The sequence below is a fragment of the Phoenix dactylifera genome, chromosome 8 (assembly GCF_051530095.1).
Source record: "Phoenix dactylifera cultivar Ajwa chromosome 8, Ajwa_hap1_PhDact_Kaust_v1.1, whole genome shotgun sequence".
NCBI classification, from domain to species: Eukaryota; Viridiplantae; Streptophyta; class Magnoliopsida; order Arecales; family Arecaceae; genus Phoenix; species Phoenix dactylifera.
In genome coordinates, this window is record NC_143197.1 from 8,202,655 (window position 1) to 8,214,767 (window position 12,113).

A 12,113-nucleotide genomic window follows, 5' to 3' on the forward strand; every position below is an offset into this window, starting at 1 on the left:
TAGGTTCTCCTTGACTAATTCAACCCTAGGACCCTTACTTCCACCATGAGTCATCGACAGTCCGATTTCCATCAGGAGTCCCTATGGTGCTTCTACATGTAAGGAGTACTTGCCCAGGCTACAAGCTAGGTTCACTACAATAAAAAATGGTTATTGTCACGCCCCGGATCCGGATCCGTGACACGGCCGTGCTATTGCCGACTACTACCCGCAATAGCACGCAGCCTCATACCTGGGTAATAGGGTAGTCAAACCAACCGAATCTTTTCATATGAAAGCATTCTTAGTACAACATGCTGGTCAGTACCCAAATACAGAGCTTCTACATAGTTTATGTACACAAAAGTATACTTGCTTTACCCCAGAAGCCCTGATACCAAATTAACGTGTCTCTGGCAGCTATCAGTGGTGAGGATCTGAAAGAAAAAGTAAATGAACGGATATGAGCTACACGGCTCAGTAAGTAATCATACATAATCTTACCGGATCGAACATAACGGTAACCATGTTTATGCAGGGTTTGAGAAGCTGACATGCATATTTATCTAATCATCTTCATGGCATAATATGTATGCAATTTAAAGGAGATATCGGTTATAGCAAAATACAACATTTCATAACGATATATTCAAAACCCGTTGTAAAACAATGTATGCTTTGGTCAGGCACGTTCATAAATGTCACGGCCCGCCTGCGCAGGGCACGTGACTATCGGGCCCACATGAGGGGGAAACACGGGGCTCCCCTGCCAGATGTTGGCCGGTTCCGGGGCTTCACGCAAGCGTCCTTCACCCCTCACCGATTTTGCTTCTCCCCAAAAACACATCTGCAGGATTTGGAAGCACCCGCCTCATATACCCAATCTCTGAAACGAGCCTCATGATCATGCTTCAAATATCATTTTCATAAAGTATGCAATTTAAACAAAGCAGTATTGCAAATCACAAAATTTTCATAAAACATGCACATGAAACCGTGCCCCCGGCATACCGTGGTCATGCTCTTAAATGCTACTGCGAAGTCATTCTTGGCCACTGGCGGGACCGGCTCAGTTATTAGGCGGCCACTGGCGGGGCTGGCTCAGTCATTCTCGGCCACTGGCAAGGCCGGCTCAGTTACATTGGGTCAGTAGCTCTTAAGAGTTCATAAATAATGCTCAGTATAGGTAGTACCTCATAGATGCTACGGCGAATTCATTAATGGTCACTGGCGGGGCCTGCTCAGTTATTAGTCGGCCACTGGCGGGGCTGGCTCAGTCATTATCGGCCACTGGCAAGGCCGGCTCAGTTGCATTCGGCCCGTAGCATTAGTAGTTCTTAGGTACCCCCTTACAAGCAATATGCAGCTAGGGCAAATCATTATCATTCTTTACACTCATGCTAAGAAAAATCATAACATGGAACTCCATTCATTTTGCATGTATCACAAGAGCTATGAAAACATAATATGTGCACAACTATGAATTATGTGACTGACATGTACCACTCATGTTCATGTTTCATAACTCATATCTTAGCATGTAACGTAATCCCAATATTTTGTAGGCATAACGGAATATAAAACATATATCATCACATCTTGTGTAACTAGAGCATGTCGGATACACATATCATTCTTAGCCTACAGTACATGCATAACATGTTAAATTTCATGTATGATCCATAAAGATTAGGGCAGATTACTTACCTTTCTCACCAATCATGTATACAATTCAAGTTGTATGAAAAGCACTGGTTCATCTTATAAAACATAATACAGGATCTACGATAAGATTAAGATAGATTACTTACTTCAATTCGCTTTCCAAATTGCTCAAGTCCAGGTGACTAATCCTCAATCACCTAAAACAACATCATAGGGATTACATTATTCCCCATTCATTTATTATAAAATTTCTTAGTTCATCATACTATGAACTTACTTGCTTGGATCCTATCCAAGGATTTAGCCCAAGTCCAATTTGAAGCCTTTGGGGTTCGATTTAAAACCAGATTGGGTCCAACCTTTTCTAGCCAATTGGGTCCTCTGATTTGGTCAACGTGGCTCATTTGGGTCTGAGTCAGGATTAGCCCAAGGTCAATTCGACCTTCTGTCAGTTAAATTGGGCTTGAATTGGGCCTGATTTACAATCAATTAGGTATGCTGAGACCAACTCAGCTTAATTGGATTCGGACCCAATTTGCAGTTTGGGCTCGTCCAGACTTAGCCCAATCTTATTGGGCTCGGGTTCAGGTTCAATTGGCTAAACCAATTTCTTATTATTGGGCTTACCGTGTTTCGGATCCGAACCCGATTCCGGCCCGTTAACCCACTCTTTTCTTTTCTCTTCTCATTTTCTTTCTTTTCTTTTCTTTTTCTTTTCTTTTCTTTTTTCTTTTTTTTTTTTTTGTTTCTCTTTTTCTTTCTTTTTCTTTTTCTTTTTCTTTTCCTTTTTCTTTCCTTTTCTTCTCTTCTCCTTTTTCTTTTCTTCTCCTTCCCGAAGCTTCCTCTCCTCCCTTCTTCTTTCATCCCGATCTCCCCTTCCTCTTTCTCCTCTACTCTCCGGCGAAGAGAGGGCGACGGTCTCCTCTTCTCTTCTCCGACGAAGGGAGGACGTCGAGTGGAAGGGGGGCGGCGAGCGGAAGGGGGCCGGGCCACGACCGGCGGCGTCCCCGGCCGAGCCTGCATCGCGCGCCTGCGGCGACGGTGCTCGCGGCCGAAGCCGGCGGCCGCCGCACACGACGACGAGGATGAGTCCCCTCTGTTGCCCAAGGTGACAACCCAAGAGGGGGGGTGAATTGGGTCTTTTAAAAACTTTTCAACTACTTCTAATCTTTTAGAGTTAATTAAGCTAAGTTGTATGGATGCATAGTGGAATTTAAACTTAGCAAGAGTATGATTCTAATCTAATCAACTATTAAGCAGCGGACTCAATAAAAGATTAGTCTAAGTTTGCCCAAGTATGCAATTCAATACAATGAGTCTTAATGTTGTTATATTGAATGAGACTTGATTAAGTAAATTGAATATGCTTGCAACTAAAGGATGCACGGAGAAGAGTTAAGCAAGCAATGTATCTAAGTAAGTAAGTGAGTGAGAAAGTTAGATAACAAAGAGCATCACAAACACAACAAAAGTATAGTGGTTCGGTGCATCCCAGCACCTACATCCACTCCCCAAGACCTCTTGGAAATTTCACTATAATCCCTCAGATTACAGCCGGTTGTTTTACAAGCTCACAACCCAACTTGTTGTTTTGCGAGATTACAACGAACTCGGTCGGTTTTTCCAGGCTCACCGACTAGAACCTCCCCCGATTGTTTTCCCGGGCTCACAATCAAACCCTTACACACGTTGGTTTTAACTTGGCTCACCAACCAACCTTACACCGTTGGTTTTCCCTTCGGCTCACCAACAAACCTTTAACCCCTTGATTCAATCCCTTGATTGAATCAAGTTACAAGATATTAAAACAAAGAATAAAAACAAATCAAAGCTTCTTAAACAAGCAGATATGACAATATAAACAAATAGAGTAAAGAGAAGCCCTCAAACGAGTTTTGAAGATGGAGGAGCTCGGCTTCTTCTTTACTTGATCCTCCTCTGATTTGGCATGAAGTAGAGGATCCCCGAGGCAGCACACGGATGGAGAGGAAGCTTTGGGATTCACTTGGATGCTCTTCTTCTCTCTATTTCACTTTGAATGGCCCTTTTGTGCTTGTGGGAGATTTCCTTTGTAATCTCTTTGAGATCTCTTTCCTAGATGATCTCTTCCACTTCCATGAGTTCTCCCCTAGCTCTCTTCTTGTTTTTATAGCTTTAGATGGCGTGGAAACAAGAATATAGCCGTTAGAGACAAGAAAAAGAGCCGTTGGACACAGTCTGCATTTCCTGACAATGTTACCGTTGGGATCGGAGTCGACTCGCGCGATCAGGAGTCGACTCGCCTGTTGCAGGAGTCGGCTCGTGCTTTACTGGAGACGACTCGGCCACTATTCCAAATTTGAATTAAAGTGCATGCCTTGACTGGGAGTCGACTCGTCTTAACCTGGAGTCGACTCGCCAACTTCTGGAGCTGACTTGGCAATTTCGGAGTCGGCTCATCCACTGAAGTCCGTGGATCCAATTTTGAATTTTGTCCTCTCGAGTCGACTCGACTGTCCTGGGAGTCGACTCGAATCTCAGAGCCCGAACTCCCGATCCTCTGTCTTTTGGCTCGTCCAGTCTTGGAGTCGACTCGGCTCTCAGTTTGCGAAACACAGCCTTCTGCCATCTTGGTGTAGCGCTGCCTTGGAGTCGACTCGAGCTGTCTGGGAGTCGACTCGAATCTCAGAGGCAGTAACTTGGTTTTCTGTCTGTTGATGGTCGCGGAGTCTCGGAGTCGACTCGTGCAATGCGGGAGTCGACTCGAATCTCAGAGTCCCAAAAATGCTCTCTGACTTTTTCTTTGTGTTCCGTTGAGAGTCGACTCTTGCTTTCTTTGGAGTCGACCTACCAACCATCGGAGTCGACTCGCGTTCCACTGGAGTCGACTCGAATCTCAGACCCGAAAACTGCTCTCTGACTTTTCTGCCTGTGACTCCTAGGAGTCGACTCATACTTCTCCGGAGTCGACTTATACTTCTCCGGAGTCGACTCGAATTCCACTGGAGTCGACTCGAAGACTGTTCTTTTGAATTTTTCTTTTGATTTTACTCCTCCAATTTGAATCCTTTGAACTTTAAGCTTGGGCCAATAAATTGTAGCTTTCTTCCAACTTGAGAGCTTTGGAGGCCTTCTTGTGTTCTCCCAACTTGCTATGTTCCTTGCAAAATAAATATCTTTCTCCTTGCAACATAAACATTAGTATCTATACTTCAAGGTTTTGTGATCATCAAAATCAATCTATGAATCAATCTTTGGGTCATCACCCTCTTCCTCTCTTCTTTCTTTTTTTTTTTTTTTCTTCTTCAACCTTCCTTCTCAACCCTCTCATTCTTTCTTCTTCTCTCTTCTCCTCCCTTTCTTCTCTCTCCCGAAGGCTCTCCCGAACCCTTTTTCTACTCTAATCTCCTCCCCTTCCCATCACAAGGAAGAAGATGAGGGGGCTCGGGAGAGGCCGAGCTTGGGGTCACGCCACGGCCGGCGGCGCCCGCGGCTGATTCCAGCGGCCAATGGGCTCGTCCGTGCTCGCAGCCGGTCCGCGGCCTGTACCTGCGGCCGAGCCGAGGCCGGCAGCATTCACGCTGTTGGCGACGTCCCTGGCCGCGCACGGTAACCCCCTCCCCCTTCATCTTCTTTGCTTTCATTCTTTCTTTGTTATCCTAAATAAATCAGGAGGAGAGAAGGTAGAGGGCTTACCTAGCTTTTGGAAGAAGCCACGAGCATCTTCTCCGGCGACGGAAGTAGGTTTGGCAAACCCACTCTCTCTCGTTCAGTGCTCTAGGGGGTCTCTCACTTGGGGTTGCCGGCAGAGGCTTAAATGATTATTTAGAGGATGAAACCCCCCTCTGAGAGGTCCCATCCTCTCCTTTCCTCCATACCTCGGGACTGGCCGCCGCCCCCCCTTGTCTCCGGCGCGCCGGCATCAGCTGCCAGCAGGGGGTGCGGGTCACCCTTCCCTGTCGGTCTTATCCCCTCGTTTTTTTTTTTTTTTTTCCTAATCACGTAATTATACTGCCACAGTAAAATTTGGGCCCAAACCTTAAATGGGCCTATTCCTTATTGGGCCTAGTAGGTTGTGGGCCTGGACATTACATCCTACCCCCCTTAAAATAATTTCGTCCTCGAAATTAGTCATACCTTAAGGTTCAGGCTTTAAAAGTATTCAACCATCGAGTCACCCTCTAGTTCTCGGTTAGTCTCCCTCTTAAAATGCTTGCTGATAAGATTTTGGCAAAATCATGGCACCTCAAAACTTGATCCCTTCTATTTATGATATAGGAGTTCTTTTGATCTCTTCCAAAAGAAGACTAATCTTTCCACCTTAGATGCTATAATCCTTGGCCCGAGAAATTAATTGCTTTTGATTAAGTCCACACAAAGATCGTAATCGGCTTAACAAAAATAGGTGAGAGCATTAGCATCAAATACTTTTCATAATCTATAATCTTCTTTCTTCTCTTAACCTTGCCTACAATTTTATGATCAACTTTTATCCTAGCAAAACTTCAAACCCCTTTTAGATAGGTAGATCGAAGATGTCATAGCTAGGAGTAGGGAACATTTCAGGTCTAAGCCCAACCAAGGCACCATCAATCCGTTAATACTAAATTTAAGATGCCAAGATTCTCCCGGGAGTTACCAATAATAGAAAAACTCACGGGTGAAGATTATACAGCTCTCTCTCCAGATTATTCATAAAATCAACATCTTAATTCTGAATAAGAAGATCAAGTTTCTTTGTCAAAGTATCAACTGCTCTCGATTACCCGATCTATCACAAGATTAGATCATAAACAACTTCAATCCACCCTTGATAGATATTCATCAAAGTCAATTGACAACCTTAATTTCTTTCAATCGAATAAAGGATGGATATTAATTAAAAAAATTCAAGCTTCAAATTTAGGAGGGAGAAGGTTCATACCAACATATTCTAGATCCAAGATCAAAATCGATGATCTATTAATTCATGTCAAAAGATGCTAAGAAGTTTCTTAGCATGACATAAAACTGGAGAATCTAGGATAGCACAGTGTTATCCAGAAATCAGAACATTCTCCTTTTATTTATCCAAAAAAAAAATCTTACTATACAAGAAAACAGATCAAAACTTTCCGAATCAAAAGAATAATACTTCTGGCCAACTTAGATAAATAATTCCGATCACTATGTTTTCGCTGCGCATTCTGATCAAATTCCTTTGAATTCACAAATAACTTTTGATCAACATACTATTTGCCTACAAACAGAACTATTTAATTCCTCATCTGTATTTGCATTTCAAATCTTTCCTCCATCTTGATCGAATGTTACTTAGCCAAAACTTCTTTTTACTTTTCCATGAGCGAGCAAAGAAAGGGTATCCCAACATAAGATCCTCTTAAATAAGCGACAATGCTTTAAATAAATTTTACATTTTCAGCAACTTCATTCATATAAAATGAGCCAAAAATATTCTTCAAGATTGGAAATTATCCCAGAATTTACTAAATGACTTCCAATCAAAATACCAATCTTGCATTGTAATTTGAAAAGATCTAATATGTCACATTCCAAGTAAACAAAGGAGAAACTCTTAAATGTCATTCTCAGATATATTTTCTTTCTATACAATAGTTTCATGCATAATTGTCATACAGATTTTGACCTCAAAGAACATAAAAGCTTTCCTTGTCCAAGCCTTAAACAACTTATGGATGAACCCTATCCTGCCATCAAAATAATTAACTTCAAACTAGAAGTATCATCCACCGTACTCAGTATCAAGTTAAACTTTCAAAATCACCTATATACTGATACACAAATAATCACAATGTACTTTAACATTCCATGGCTAGTACTCCACTTAATATCAGTCAAAATCATAATCCAAAATACAAATTACTCTATCGAGAAATCTCCAAACTAGCTTATTCTTATTTTGGCATGGCTCGCTACCATTTTGTTTGAAAACACCAATTTTTTTTTTTTTTCCCTTTCCAAGGATGCAGAACCTTACCGAATGAGACTTAACTACCCATTCCCTTATTAAAATTTGAAATTTTTACTCATGATTAACCTATTGCTCTGATACCACTAGAATGTCACGCCCCGGATCCGGATCCGTGACACGGCCGTGCTATTGCCGACTACTACCCGCAATAGCACGCAGCCTCATACCTGGGTAATAGGGTAGTCAAACCAACCGAATCTTTTCATATGAAAGCATTCTTAGTACAACATGCTGGTCAGTACCCAAATACAGAGCTTCTACATAGTTTATGTACACAAAAGTATACTTGCTTTACCCCAGAAGCCCTGATACCAAATTAACGTGTCTCTGGCAGCTATCAGTGGTGAGGATCTGAAAGAAAAAGTAAATGAACGGATATGAGCTACACGGCTCAGTAAGTAATCATACATAATCTTACCGGATCGAACATAACGGTAACCATGTTTATGCAGGGTTTGAGAAGCTGACATGCATATTTATCTAATCATCTTCATGGCATAATATGTATGCAATTTAAAGGAGATATCGGTTATAGCAAAATACAACATTTCATAACGATATATTCAAAACCCGTTGTAAAACAATGTATGCTTTGGTCAGGCACGTTCATAAATGTCACGGCCCGCCTGCGCAGGGCACGTGACTATCGGGCCCACATGAGGGGGAAACACGGGGCTCCCCTGCCAGATGTTGGCCGGTTCCGGGGCTTCACGCAAGCGTCCTTCACCCCTCACCGATTTTGCTTCTCCCCAAAAACACATCTGCAGGATTTGGAAGCACCCGCCTCATATACCCAATCTCTGAAACGAGCCTCATGATCATGCTTCAAATATCATTTTCATAAAGTATGCAATTTAAACAAAGCAGTATTGCAAATCACAAAATTTTCATAAAACATGCACATGAAACCGTGCCCCCGGAATACCGTGGTCATGCTCTTAAATGCTACTGCGAAGTCATTCTTGGCCACTGGCGGGACCGGCTCAGTTATTAGGCGGCCACTGGCGGGGCTGGCTCAGTCATTCTCGGCCACTGGCAAGGCCGGCTCAGTTACATTGGGTCAGTAGCTCTTAAGAGTTCATAAATAATGCTCAGTATAGGTAGTACCTCATAGATGCTACGGCGAATTCATTAATGGTCACTGGCGGGGCCTGCTCAGTTATTAGTCGGCCACTGGCGGGGCTGGCTCAGTCATTATCGGCCACTGGCAAGGCCGGCTCAGTTGCATTCGGCCCGTAGCATTAGTAGTTCTTAGGTACCCCCTTACAAGCAATATGCAGCTAGGGCAAATCATTATCATTCTTTACACTCATGCTAAGAAAAATCATAACATGGAACTCCATTCATTTTGCATGTATCACAAGAGCTATGAAAACATAATATGTGCACAACTATGAATTATGTGACTGACATGTACCACTCATGTTCATGTTTCATAACTCATATCTTAGCATGTAACGTAATCCCAATATTTTGTAGGCATAACGGAATATAAAACATATATCATCACATCTTGTGTAACTAGAGCATGTCGGATACACATATCATTCTTAGCCTACAGTACATGCATAACATGTTAAATTTCATGTATGATCCATAAAGATTAGGGCAGATTACTTACCTTTCTCACCAATCATGTATACAATTCAAGTTGTATGAAAAGCACTGGTTCATCTTATAAAACATAATACAGGATCTACGATAAGATTAAGATAGATTACTTACTTCAATTCGCTTTCCAAATTGCTCAAGTCCAGGTGACTAATCCTCAATCACCTAAAACAACATCATAGGGATTACATTATTCCCCATTCATTTATTATAAAATTTCTTAGTTCATCATACTATGAACTTACTTGCTTGGATCCTATCCAAGGATTTAGCCCAAGTCCAATTTGAAGCCTTTGAGGTTCGATTTAAAACCAGATTGGGTCCAACCTTTTCTAGCCAATTGGGTCCTCTGATTTGGTCAACGTGGCTCATTTGGGTCTGAGTCAGGATTAGCCCAAGGTCAATTCGACCTTCTGTCAGTTAAATTGGGCTTGAATTGGGCCTGATTTACAATCAATTAGGTATGCTGAGACCAACTCAGCTTAATTGGATTCGGACCCAATTTGCAGTTTGGGCTCGTCCAGACTTAGCCCAATCTTATTGGGCTCGGGTTCAGGTTCAATTGGCTAAACCAATTTCTTATTATTGGGCTTACCGTGTTTCGGATCCGAACCCGATTCCGGCCCGTTAACCCACTCTTTTCTTTTCTCTTCTCATTTTCTTTCTTTTCTTTTCTTTTTCTTTTCTTTTCTTTTTTCTTTTTTTTTTTTGTTTCTCTTTTTCTTTCTTTTTCTTTTTCTTTTTCTTTTTCTTTTCCTTTTTCTTTCCTTTTCTTCTCTTCTCCTTTTTCTTTTCTTCTCCTTCCCGAAGCTTCCTCTCCTCCCTTCTTCTTTCATCCCGATCTCCCCTTCCTCTTCTCCTCTACTCTCCGGCGAAGAGAGGGCGACGGTCTCCTCTTCTCTTCTCCGACGAAGGGAGGACGTCGAGTGGAAGGGGGGCGGCGAGCGGAAGGGGGCCGGGCCACGACCGGCGGCGTCCCCGGCCGAGCCTGCATCGCGCGCCTGCGGCGACGGTGCTCGCGGCCGAAGCCGGCGGCCGCCGCACACGACGACGAGGATGAGTCCCCTCTTCCTCTCTTCTTTCTTTTTTTTTTTTTTCTTCTTCAACCTTCCTTCTCAACCCTCTCATTCTTTCTTCTTCTCTCTTCTCCTCCCTTTCTTCTCTCTCCCGAAGGCTCTCCCGAACCCTTTTTCTACTCTAATCTCCTCCCCTTCCCATCACAAGGAAGAAGATGAGGGGGCTCGGGAGAGGCCGAGCTTGGGGTCACGCCACGGCCGGCGGCGCCCGCGGCTGATTCCAGCGGCCAATGGGCTCGTCCGTGCTCGCAGCCGGTCCGCGGCCTGTACCTGCGGCCGAGCCGAGGCCGGCAGCGTTCACGCTGTTGGCGACGTCCCTGGCCGCGCACGGTAACCCCCTCCCCCTTCATCTTCTTTGCTTTCATTCTTTCTTTGTTATCCTAAATAAATCAGGAGGAGAGAAGGTAGAGGGCTTACCTAGCTTTTGGAAGAAGCCACGAGCATCTTCTCCGGCGACGGAAGTAGGTTTGGCAAACCCTCTCTCTCTCGTTCAGTGCTCTAGGGGGTCTCTCACTTGGGGTTGCCGGCAGAGGCTTAAATGATTATTTAGAGGATGAAACCCCCCTGTGAGAGGTCCCATCCTCTCCTTTCCTCCATACCTCGGGACTGGCCGCCGCCCCCCCTTGTCTCCGGCGCGCCGGCATCGGCTGCCAGCAGGGGGTGCGGGTCACCCTTCCCTGTCGGTCTTATCCCCTCGTTTTTTTTTTTCCTAATCACGTAATTATACTGCCACAGTAAAATTTGGGCCCAAACCTTAAATGGGCCTATTCCTTATTGGGCCTAGTAGGTTGTGGGCCCGGACATTACAGTTATACCAGCAGTTAGATGCCGACGCTAGGAAGGAGCGTCGATAATTTTGGCATTGCGCCAAAATTTGCCAACGCTCTTGAGTAACGTCGGAAGAAATTCGATTTAGACGACGCTAAAAACCGTCGTCGGAATCCTATGACATTCCAACGACGCTTTTTAAAGCATCGTCGGAAGCCATTTCAGCCCCACATAGCTAAAACAACGCTTTTTAAAGCGTCGTCAGAGGCCTAATCCGAGACGACGCTTTAAAAAGCATCATCAGAGGCCAAATACCGACCTAAAACTACGCTTTCGAAAGCATATTCGGTGGGTAATTGCGGATTAAACCGCCCCCCTTCTTTCCAAACCCTTCTCTCTCTCTCTCTCTCTCTCTCTCTCTCTCGATTGAATCCCTAACCCTCTCCCCCCAAACCCCCCAAGGAGATGATCCCAACCCCCTCTCTCTCTCATCCCTAACCGTCTCCCCCCAAACCCCCCAACGAGATGATCCCAATCCCTTCTCTCTTGCTGTCGAATCCCTAACCCTCTTCCCCCAAATTCCCCAAGGAGGAAGACCCACCGCTGATCCTCCAGGTGGTCTCGAAAGCCGACGAGGACGAGCTGATCCTGCACGCGGAGGTCCACTTCTCGAGCTTTCTCCGGTGTCGTCACCGGTGTCAAGGATCATGTACAACCCTTGCCCTTTCCCATGGTCCCTCCGATTTGCTGTTTTTTCCTTCTCCTTCCCCATCAAGACCCAGGACATCCACCACCTCTAGGCCCACCCGTCCTCCTGCGACCCCGAGACCCTTAAGGAGTTCGATTCCTCCCACACCCGAATCGCCAAAAGGTTCAAGGTAAATCTCGGTTCCTTTTGCTTGGATTGGAGCAATGTAGATCTCGTTTCCATGGCTATAGTTTTTCATAATGCGGGCTTTGATCAGAAACTGGTTTAATATGTCTTAATATGAAATCTTTATAGCAATCTTGCTTTACTCTGCATAAACTATTTGATGATTATG

The 12,113-nt window shown here is 44.3% G+C and overlaps 1 long non-coding RNA gene across 1 annotated transcript; it reads right to left on the reverse strand.

The window, feature by feature from the left end:
- Window positions 1-245: 245 nt before the first annotated feature.
- LOC148703548 (uncharacterized) lies at window positions 246-11,066 on the reverse strand. The gene is made up of 5 exons (XR_016396139.1): window positions 10,720-11,066; window positions 9,341-9,391; window positions 5,320-7,966; window positions 1,791-1,841; window positions 246-416 (listed from the first exon to the last, which is right to left on the reverse strand). It is a non-coding gene; the product is annotated as an uncharacterized LOC148703548 (long non-coding RNA).
- Window positions 11,067-12,113: the final 1,047 nt, after the last annotated feature.